Here is an 11,440-nt window from a genome sequence, read left to right as displayed (position 1 = left end):
TAGCACTTTTAATTGGGCAGCTTGGTAGTATTTCTGGAAATGAGGGAGCGCCAGCCCACCCTCCCTGATTGGTGTGGTTAAGACAGCCCTGGCCAGTCTTGGCGTTTTCCCCTTCCACACTGTGGCCTATTCTAAAGGCAATTTCCTTATATTGGATGCAAGTGGAAGATGTCTTGACCCGGGCTTAGATTTTTCCCAATTCATTGTGCCATGCTTTTCCATGGGGCTGTGGGGGTTGTGGTGGCACCTCTATCAGGAATTTGTATATGCCTGACAATCAGCCTCTGGTTGAGGTACACTTTGTGACAAAGCTTTCGAAGGCGATGAATGGTCTAGTTGCTGCAGCTCTAACAGTCTTCTGCATTACCCAGTGCCTCAATTGAAAATATTGAAGATGTTCATCTTCAGTTAGGGCAAATTCATGTTTGCATTCATTAAAAGATTTGATCTTGCTGTGGAACATGCCTGCAATACACCATTTCCCTATGCTGCTTCCATTTTGGGATGGCTGAAGGTGCAAGGTGGGTGTGAATTCTAGGTTGCTATGGATTGGTGCAAAGGGGGGAGTGAAATGCTGCCTCAGCGTGGATGAAATTGAGTTCCAGGGGTCACAGATGGCTTTAGTTGCAGGGAAAATGTAGAGTGATTTGTGTTTTGTTGTTTTCGGTAGCCACATGGCGTTCCATAAGTGTGACCGCTTGTTGCAGAATACATGTATGCCGCCAATGTTTGGAGGAGTGGGTGAGGCCCAATTCGGCAAGTATTCTTAAGTGGGCCGCCTTGCAGTATAACGGCAAGTTTGTGCACTGTAGATCTCCTTTGGGTGAGGACGCCCAAATGATGCTTTTAGCTAATCTGGCTTTTTTAAAGCCCCAGATAAATCTATATATTTTTCCTGTTGTATTTATTTTAATGTAGTTTGACAAATGGTGTAGGATGGACTTGGAAAAGGTAGAGTAAGCATGGTAGAATGTTTATTTTGACTATTTGGATCCTGCTAAACCAGGAATGTTTCCAGCGTGGTAGGTCTTGGCCAATATGGCTGACGTTTTTTTGATAATTGATTTCATAAAGGTTCATGAACTTGGACGTTAAGTGTATGGTTCCATGTCATTTCGCAGACAGGCATCTTTACGACTGCCTTTTTTTGATGTGGACCCTATTACGAACTAGTGGACACATTTTTGGGGGGGTTGTCCCCCCAAACCCACCCTCTCCCATTTATTTTTAACTATTCCAGACACCCCAACACCTTATCTGACCTTTCCCACCCCCCCAAATTTCGATTACTTTTTCATAATAGCGTCCATGTAAAAAAGGCAATCGTAAAAATGCCTGTCGGTGAAATGACGGTATACCGAGTGTATACTGTGGTGGGTCAGAAGAACACAGACTCCGATTTGCCATTTTACTGTAGTGGGTCATTAAAAAAACGTGAAAACTCCTAACTTTCCCTATACTATGGGTGATCACTACCTACCAAACTAATTGGTCATCAGTGAACATCCCAAATCAGATTCAGTCCACTGTCCAAAACTGACCTGGCCATTAGAACAACTAAGACGCAGGAGAATGGCTCACTCCTCTTTCATGGTGGGTTTTCCCGAAGTTCAGTTCAATATAGGATTTTTAACAACCACTCTCATCCAAGCATACAGTTCAGAAACTGGATTCTTCCAGGTTTCAATGGTTTCCTTCACTTGCTTTCCCTTCTTTCTCTCTATATTCGATTACCTTATCAATGCTTTATCTTGGCTGAGATAAGTATGAGCTTTCCAGTAACGATGCTCACCTTTTTCATGTATTCTCAATACTTTATCTTGACTGGGACAAGTAGGAGCCTTCCAGTTACAATTCTCACTCTCTTCAAGTATTCTCAATGCTTTGTTTTGACTGGGACAACTATGAGCGTTCCAGTAACGAGTCTTACTCTCTCAAAGTATTCTCAATACTTTGTCTTGGCTGGGATGAGTATGAGCGTTCCAGTAACGATTCTCATTCGCTTCGGTTTCCCTCCCAGGTCTCACGATTTTTCTGTTACCTGTCTTCTGTGGGGATAATGTGACCGGGTCCTTAACAGACTGAGATCTTTTCCTTGTGTCAGAATGGCTACTTGCCTCTTAAGGACTGGTACAAACTGCTTCTCCACTCTTGCTCACTTTACTCTGTGACACCTCTACAAATGTGTTATTGGCATAGTTTGTGGACCTATCAGTTCACTGCATTCGGCTAACGGTCACGCCACCCCTTTTCCTCTGCTCCGATTCAGAATGCCTCTCGGTGTGTCCTCTCTTCACCTCGGCGTTCTGCTCTTCTTCCCTTTCCCAGTGCGTTGCGTTGGCGGCTTCACTCAGCTCTCTTTCTCGCAGTGGATGCTGCGTATCTTAAACTCCTTTAGCGAGTTTCAGCCAGCTGATTTCAAACTCCTGTGTTCTCTCTCATCCCAGGCCCTTCCTCTCAGTTTCATGACGTTCTCACGGCTTCCCCGGTACCTTATCAAAGTCCTTCTTTTCTTTTGGACTCATACTGGTATGTTTCAAATTATCTTCTTCGTCCCAGTTTTCTTTCATGGACACCAATGATGTATTTGGTTGAAAATAACAAATGTTGATTTGTTCTTCATGTCTTTCTTCATATGGTGTTAATGAAAATGGGGTAGTGATTCTTTGTTTAGGGAGTTCCTCATAGGAATGGGAGTCCTTGTGCACAGAGGGTGAGTCCCACCCAGGGTGGTCCCACTTACCTCTACCCATAGGGAGGGTATTGCGTAGCCGGCTGACCTCCCTAGCCTCACAGGGAAAGGCTCCCCTTTGGGGAGAAGTGACAGAATCTCGCAATTCGTCACAATGCTGAAATTATTGATAGTTCCACATTCTAAGGGTTTTGGGCTCGGTGTACAGCTAGCTGGTGGTGGTGGGTGGATAGGTTGAGTGTTTCTGACTAATCCAAATTTACATTGAAGCCTGGAAATGCTCATAGTCCTTTAACTCTTCTAATATCAGATTCAAGGAAAGGGAACGATTGTTTATGGCTACAAGCACGTCATCCACAAACATAGTGAGCTGATAGTTGTTTGTCCCAATTGAATGCCCTGAATGGTATTGTTGTATCTCATTCTTATTGCAAGGGGTTCTATAGCTAGCAGGCACCCTTGTCTGGTTCTTCTTTCAAGCACAATTTGGTGAGATTTGTGGCCATTTTTTCTTTTGATGGAGAAAGTGGGGCAACTATAAATTACAAATGGCATGTTCAGGAAGTGGTCCCTAAAATGCATGGCTATTATAGTCTGCCTCCGAAATGTCAAGCGCACCCTGTCAAGTGCCTTTTCAGTGTCTAGCAAGAATAGTTTTGTGGGATCACCAGTGAATTGAATTGTCTTGGCTATCAGGTGTACTATTTTCTCACATTGTAGGTTAGGCAGCCCTTAATTAAACCTACCTGGTCTTAGTGGATGATGTCAGGCAGTAGAAATTCTAGCCTGTTGGCTAAAACCTTTTTAAATAGTTTCACATCTAAATTGAGCAGTGCTATGGGTCTATTTGAGCCATATTCCCCTGGGTCTTTCCCAGGTTTTTGTTTGAGACTTGTTACCGCCTGTCACATAGATGCAAGGTGGGTGGTTAATTTCTCGTGTTCAAGGTGTTGCAGCCTCACTAGTTCTGCACCAAGTGATAGGTACTTTACCCTCATCCACGCTGTAAAGGCATTCCAGTTGTTGGTATGGGAGGTTTGCTCCTGCTTATTTAAATAAATAATGCCTTGATTTGTTCTTTGATTTCTTTGCAGATATCTGGGTCTCTTGGGAGGTGCTGAGGAAGTGTAAATTCCCTGTGTGGGTGGGTAGGGGAGTTTGAGATGGAAATGCAAATTGGGCTATATTCTGAAATTGGCTTGGAGCCCATTTAAGCCTTGTGCAATGTGTTTTATAACCTCTTTGTGATGTAGTCTATTCTGGTATACATTTGATGGACACCAGAGTAAAAGGAGTTATCCCTTTGGGTATCATGTGTTTTACTCTCCAGGGGTCTAATACTCCGTGGTCTTTTAATTTCTGTGTGAGTGCCTCTGTGCTTTTGAGGGAGAGAAGGCTCCCTGAGAGTGGGCAAGACGTGTATGCATAATTACGTTAATGTTTCCTCCTAGTACGGTCTCTTTTGTAGCAAGACCAGTTAGTATAGCTTAAATAATGTGTTATAAAGTCTTCCTCGCCTGTGTTAGGGGAAAATAATGTTGCCAAGGTCAGGTTGCTGCCTCGTAGTTTCCCTGTTATCCTAGCATATCTTCCATCAAAATTTCTAGCCCTGCTTTTTGTGCTGCAAAGAGGACAGAAGCTGAACCAGGAAGTATTTATCTCTTTATTAGGTGCATCTCTTGCACCAGTGCAACATCTACCTCCTAAGTCATAAAAACTGAAAAAGAGCTCTCTTTTTGGGTGGATTTAAGCCTCTGATGATGATTGACATCATTTGATTTTCATTTCTGCAAATGGAGGATAGCAAAGGGTCAATGCGCTGGTCTTGGAAGCAAGACCACGCAGAGCATCAGAGGTTTGAATCCCAGATCCGCACTTAGAAACCAAACTCAGGTATGGTATTAGTGTGTTGAAAAATCAATTAATTAAATAAATACATTTGTGTCATATCCGGTAGGCATGCACGGTAAAATTAAATTGCACTGAGACCTGTGCCTCCCTTCTGTTTTACATTTCTTTTGCTTCCATTACACTAAAACCCAGGTGGACATGAGGTATGAGTCGTACCTCATTTTAAGTGGAACCTTCTCACCGGCTGCGAGAAGAACAGTCTAATCTCACTCAGTCAGATCAGACTTCCCAGAACCTATGAAAAGTAAGAATTTCTCAGTGTTTGGCGTGTCTCTGTCTGTATTCAGGCACACCATAGCGGATAATTAGAAGAGCTATTTAGTATGTAGGTGCGGGTCTCGCTCCTGAAGTTAGCTTCGAAGACACTGCAATGTATTCCTAGTGCAGTTTATTTGTTATTTGTTCCTGAGTAGTCATGGAGGACTACTCTCGTGATAGTTTCTCTTTTCATGGCGGAAGTTTCTGAATCAGCTTGTTGGTCGCCTCATTCGCTTAAGGAGTGGCTTAGGTCTCCTTTTTGCTCCCGTCAGATTCCAGCTGCCCTCTTCGATTGACATAATCCTGTGATTTTGATTACAGTAGCTGAATTGAATTCCAGTTGGAAAAGTCCATTTGTATATGACTTCAAGAGCCCTGTAAACAGTTGGTTTAGGAGGCCTGCCAGATGTGGACCCTTAGTGGATTCTTTGAGGAATTTGAGGCAAATGTTTCCCCTATGTAAACGACTCTCTATGTCCTCACACTTGGTGGATAAATCATTCACCTTTTGTTATAGGTTGGACACCTCCTAGGAAAGCTTGGGGACCGGGCAGGTTAGGTTTTCTATTGCTTGTTCCGCAGCGTGGATTCTGTCACCCAGCCCTGCCAGTTAAGTTTTCAGTTCCGTAATATTCCTAGATACCTCTTTCTCCAGTTTCACCCACTCTTTTGTAAGGTTATTTTGGAAGCTTTGTAAGCACAGTAGATCTTCATTGTGGAAAGTCACAGGGGTGGGTTGGGTTTCCATCCCCTGTGGCTCGGACGTGATGGTTTGCTAACATGCAAACAGCTTGTTGAACAAACTGTTCTATGCTGCCCATTTGGCTCTTTTTCAGTTGAGAGCAGACTGTGATTTTTGTTGGTAGAGCAGATGTACATGCATCAGTCTATTCGTCTATCCCTTGGTTTGGTGCTTTACTTCAATCAGGTTACTGATCTGCAGCCGATGGAGCGCAGAGTAGTTACTTCTCCGTGTCTATGGGCCCTATGGACAGAGCAACTAGGCTTAACCATGATTGTTCTTCCAGAAGGCAAATCAGGTGAGTTAGAATGGTAATGGAGTGTGCTTTCTTTCCCCTCTGTTGGGATATGGGGGCCTGGCAGGACCCCGTAGTTTGGGCTCCGCTTAGTGGTCGGGACGAACCCCCATGTGAGGTGGCAATCTACCCAAGTGTACCCAGCTGGGGTGTTTCGGGTATTCAATTGATGCCTGTGGGTGCCATGGAGCTCCAGTCTGTTTGTAAATGGGGCCATTGTGCCGCTTACCATTGCAGCTGGATCTCTGGGGGACACAAGAGTATAGTGCTGTGCAGTATGTGCATTGCACCTACTTAAATGGCATGTTGTACATCTTGCCATGCCGCTATCAGGGATGGCACTCTATTAAGAGTGGCACAGGCGGTGCCGAGGTGCACCCCGACCCCTGAATCTCCTTAAGGATCCACCTTGACTCCGGTCATACTCGCTTTCTTGGTCAACTAGAGGGCTGCCCGCCTGGCTGTCCTACCGCAACGTAACGGCTACCGGAAGCCCCTCTTGGTTCTCTAGCTGGTCTCCTCGGCCCTTCCCTCCTCAGGCTCCCGGAGGTATACTTGTGGATCACTGACCATCACATACATCGGCTGGCCAGGACGACACTCCTGCCCCTGGCCCGGCAACACTGCATCTCTTGTCACTAGCCGGCTGCGACCTCGCGCGGCCCTGTTGCTCTCTCCCGGCGTCTCTCACCCCTCCCTCCCCCTCCGACCCTCCGGACCTGACTTCAACTTTCGCCGACATCATGTCAACGAGGACGGGAAAGAAGCAATCCTCTATCAATATGTTCGCTAAACCTCCGGGGGGAGCTGGTACTGAGACGCCTTCACAGGAACCATCCACTGCACATGAACCGGAGCCATCCGATACTCAGAAAATGATGGAATTCATCCGTGAAGGGTTCACCACAATACATAGTAAACTAGACGACATGAATGGTATGATATCCTCCATTAAGGCACACATGGAGAGGACGGATGGTCGTGTGACTGAGATCGAATCGCGTATGGGTACCGCTGAGGATGGTCTGGGCTCACTCCGGGCGGAGGTCTCCACATTATCCACACGCTTGAAAGAGGTGGAGAAGAAGAATGAGGACCTCGAGTCCCGCTCGAGGCGCAACAACCTCCGTATAATCGGGGTTCCGGAGGATGGCATACAAGAACCCATGGAAGATTACGTGGAGAGCATGCTTCTCCGACTCCTCGATTCCCCAAAACTCTCCTCACAATTTGCAATCGAGAGAGCCCACCGAGCACTTACAGCGAAGCCCAGGCCTGGCGCTCCTCCTCGCCCGATAATAGCCAGGGTCTTAAACTTCCGCGACCGGGATACCCTTCTCAGGGCGGCGAGAATCAAGGGAGACCTTTTGTTGGGCGCAGCCAGAATCCACCTATACCCGGACTTCTCGATGGCGGTCCAACGCGAGCGCAAATCCTTCCTGGCGGTGAAGAGACGATTGCGCGACCTCCAGGTCAAATACGCTATGCTATATCCCGCCAAACTCCGAATTGAGCATGCGAACCGAGTATATTTCTTCACGCTACCGGAGGAAGCTTCTAAGTTTATGGATGAACATTTTCCCGGCTAAACCACACTTGCATTAATCCCTGCCTTTGCTTGGGTCTTGGTTCATTGGCCCACACGCTCCACTTTTAGTCAAACGCGACATGCTCTTATTGTGGAATCGGCACTACGTAGTCCTAACCCAAAACTCGGTTGGTCTCACAACGTGCCGCCAATCCTGGTTGCGTCCTCGCAGGGGCTCCTGGACCCGGGTGATGCCGTCTGCCTCTTCCAGTGGTCACTGTGTCAGAAAATGTGCATGTCCTTGTTTTTTCTCTATGCGATGCATCTGTTGGTGTGGGTTGTGAGCCTCCGTAGTAACCCCTAGTAATCCCGTTAAATTGGTTCATTATGGACGGTCATGCCTGCCTCCCCCCCGCGGGGCCATCCCCATATGTGTCCCGCCTTTATTGCCAGGCATTATGTTTATCCTCAAATTGCCTTAAGGTACGGATCTCCGCCGTCAGGCCGACTCACAGGCCCCCCAGGCGTTGATGCCATTGTTTTGGATTGGGTTTGTTGTTTTTGGGGCTTTCATCTCTCTGATTGGGGGAGGGATGTGGGTGGGGGTGGGGGGTAGGGGAGTTTATGTTAAAAAAGGCTTGGTAGTTTCGGAGAGGGTAGAGTTCAGAGCACCAGGGGATCTATGTCACCATGATCCTGACAACAATTGGGTCCACTTTTGGGGGGCACTGTTCCATCCACCTGTGTTTTTCTATGTCTGCTTCGGGGGTGTCGGGTGAGGAAACCCTTACATTCCTGAGTTGGAACGTGCGGGGGTTGGGGAACTTCAAGAAAATGAGACTACTACAGCTTCAGGCTGAACGACATGGGACTAAGATCCTGTTTCTCCAGGAGACACATGCGGTAACTGAGCACTGTGAGAAGTTCGCTAAAGTATGGGGACCACAGAGGTACTATACCTCCTACTCCACACAAAGCCGGGGGGTTATGACCCTAATTCATAAGAGTATCCGATATATCCCCATAGCCACGACAATAGACCCTCTGGGCAGATTCGTTTTGCTTCATGGCATACTGCAGAATAGGGAAGTGATCCTACTTAATATCTATGGTCCCAACATTGATGATCCCGAATTTTTCATACATCTTGCGTCCCTTCTGGATGGATTCCCGTTGGTGCCCATTCTCTGGGGGGGCGACTTTAATACAATATTTGATGTGGATCTCGATAGATCTGGCTCTCGCCCCCGCCACCTCACTAAGGCAGCATATGCTGCACTTTCTTCACTTCCCCGCCTGGCCCTATTTGATGCATGGAGGCTTCTTTACCCCGACTCCCGCACCTTCTCCTTCTATTCTTCGGTGCATGATTCCTTTTCCCGCATTGATAGATGGCTAGTCTCTGATATATTCATAAGAAGCATTTCAAACTTGTCGATTCTCCCCAGGACTCTTTCCGACCATTCACCAGTGACTATTACCCTATCCTGGGGCCCGGATCACGACCGTACTAGACACTGGAGGATGAAACCACTCTCCCTCCTCGACCCGGTCTTCGGCTCGGAATTGGAGTCGGCTATTGAGGAGTTCTTTGAGATCAACTCTGGTTCAGTCTCATCACAGGCCACCCTCTGGGAAACTTTTAAGGCCTACATCAGAGGCATCGCCCTCTCTAAAGAAAATGGCATCCTCAGAACCATCCGTAGGGAAATCGCCGAGAGCGAAGCCACACTGTCCGAGCTGGAGGCCCAATATTCGTTAAATCAAACTCCTGAGACCCTTGCCTTGATCGGCACGGAGTTAGACACCTACCGTGCTCTTGCGGATCGCGAGCAGAGATTTCTCGATAACCCTGGGCTGGCAAGGAGATATGGTGAGGGTGAACGCCCGTCTCGTCTCCTGGCTAGGCTTCTCCGCCGTGAGTTTGGTGCCCCACCCATTCCTGGCGTTGAGAGACCTGACGGATCCCTAGCCACCTCCCCTGGTGATATTAATTCCGAATTCCTCTCCTTTTATCAGTCCCTGTATGCTAACGCAGATAAAGCCTCCATAGCTGAAATAGATGTCTTTCTGGACAAGCTTCCCCTGTCGGTTCTTTCCCCCGACACCATCGAAGCCCTTGAGAGCCCATTTACTTCCTTGGAACTCTCGGAGGCCATAGATTCCCTCTCATCAGGCAAATCCCCGGGATCTGACGGTATACCGGTTGAGTTCTATAAACGGTTTAAGACTTTGCTACTCCCTCGTTTGGTCGCGCTCTGGGAGGAATCGTTGATGGCGGGTCAGCTCCCCCCCACGCTCCGCGAAGCCACTATTACCGTCCTGTTAAAACCGGGTAAATCCCCCACTCAATGCGGTTCTTATCGTCCACTTTCGTTAATCAATTGCGACGTCAAGATTTATGCTAAGTTACTGGCTTTACGCCTGGCCCCCTTCATGCCACATATCATTCACCCTGACCAGGCGGGGTTTATTCCGGGACGCTCCACCTCCCTGAATCTGAGGCGCCTTTTCAATGTTATAAGCAGGGTGAGTCCGGATGTCCACGCAGTGGCCGCCACCCTCGATATGCAAAAAGCCTTTGATTCCGTCTCATGGAGTTATCTGTGGCGAGTACTCAACAAATGCAAATTCGGCCCCACGTTTCTTTCCTGGGTCAAGCTACTATATTCAAACCCAGTGGCCAGAGTTCGCACCGAGGACCGCTGCTCTTCTCTTTTCCAGATAGCCAGAGGTACTAGACAGGGTTGTCCCTTCTCTCCATTAATATTTGCCGTAGCGATGGAACCGTTCGCGGACATGCTTCGCCAATTTCATTCCCATAGAGGCCTTCGCACCGACGGGGTCTCGGATATAGTTTCCCTATACGCTGACGACGCTTTACTCTTTATTCGCTCCCCTGAGATCAACCTTGCCCCAATTTTGGAGGATGTTGTCCTCTTCGGCCGTATTTCTGGCCTGACGGTTAACTGCACTAAATCAACTCTTTTCCCGCTCACCCCCAGCACACTCCCCCCTCCCGATACTCTTGGATTCACGTGGGCCCAATCTGAGGTTACATACCTAGGTCTAGTGGTGTCGCGACACTTTGATCGGGTTCTCGAGAAGAATTATCTAGTATACCTTACAAATCTTACGCAAAAGATTCAGGGTTGGAACAACCTCCCTATTTCACTGGCAGGGAGGGTTGGAATACTGAAGATGGTGGTACTCCCTCAGCTATTGTATAGATTCGCCAATATCCCACAATGGCCGGGAGGTGAGTTCTTTCAGTCATTGACACGAACCCTCAACACCTTCCTCTGGCACTCTGGTGCAGTCCGCCTTAAGCTCAAGACTCTTGCTTCACCGATGGAGGTGGGTGGCTTCGGTGCGCCCGACTTTCTCAAGTACTGGCTGGCGGCCCAGCTCCAACACATTGCACATTGGTTCAACATATCTGACCCTCCTCCCCATGTCAGGCTAGAAAGATTATCGGTTGGTGACCGCGATATTAGATCCCTGGTGATCACACCTATCCCAATGGGACCAGGCTCATTAGACCCGGTGAGGTGCACATCTCTGGCTTTATCCAAAACTTGGCAAGTATTGGGCACCACCCATCCCTTTCATGGTAATTTCCCGATCTGGAACTTTCTCCCGGGAATCCCACAGGTTCCCCTTTCGGTTGTCCGCACATGGGCAGGGGCAGGATTTGAATTGCTCCGAGACATATTTGTAGATGGTAATTTCATAGAATGGCCTGACCTCCCTCCGCCCCTCAGACAACGCCCCTCAGTATGGCTTCAATATTCATCCCTCCGTAGAGTCCTCAAACATAAGTACCCTTGCTTCCCAGCATTGCCGCCGGATGAACTAGCGATCACTGAATTGACCTCACCTTACCCAATGAGGGGAAAAACTTCCAGACTATACGCCTTGTTACAATCCAGATCGCCCCCTTCGTTTTCTAAACTGAAGCTTGCGTGGGAGTCTGACCTTGGTGTGGAAATGACCGAAGAACGGTGGTCCCAT

This window comes from Ambystoma mexicanum, chromosome 7q, assembly GCF_040938575.1.
Source record: "Ambystoma mexicanum isolate Mex_15411 chromosome 7q, UKY_AmexF1_1, whole genome shotgun sequence".
Lineage (NCBI taxonomy): Eukaryota > Metazoa > Chordata > Amphibia > Caudata > Ambystomatidae > Ambystoma > Ambystoma mexicanum.
The sequence above is the reverse complement of the archived record's forward strand: the minus strand, read 5'-3'. Positions refer to the sequence as shown.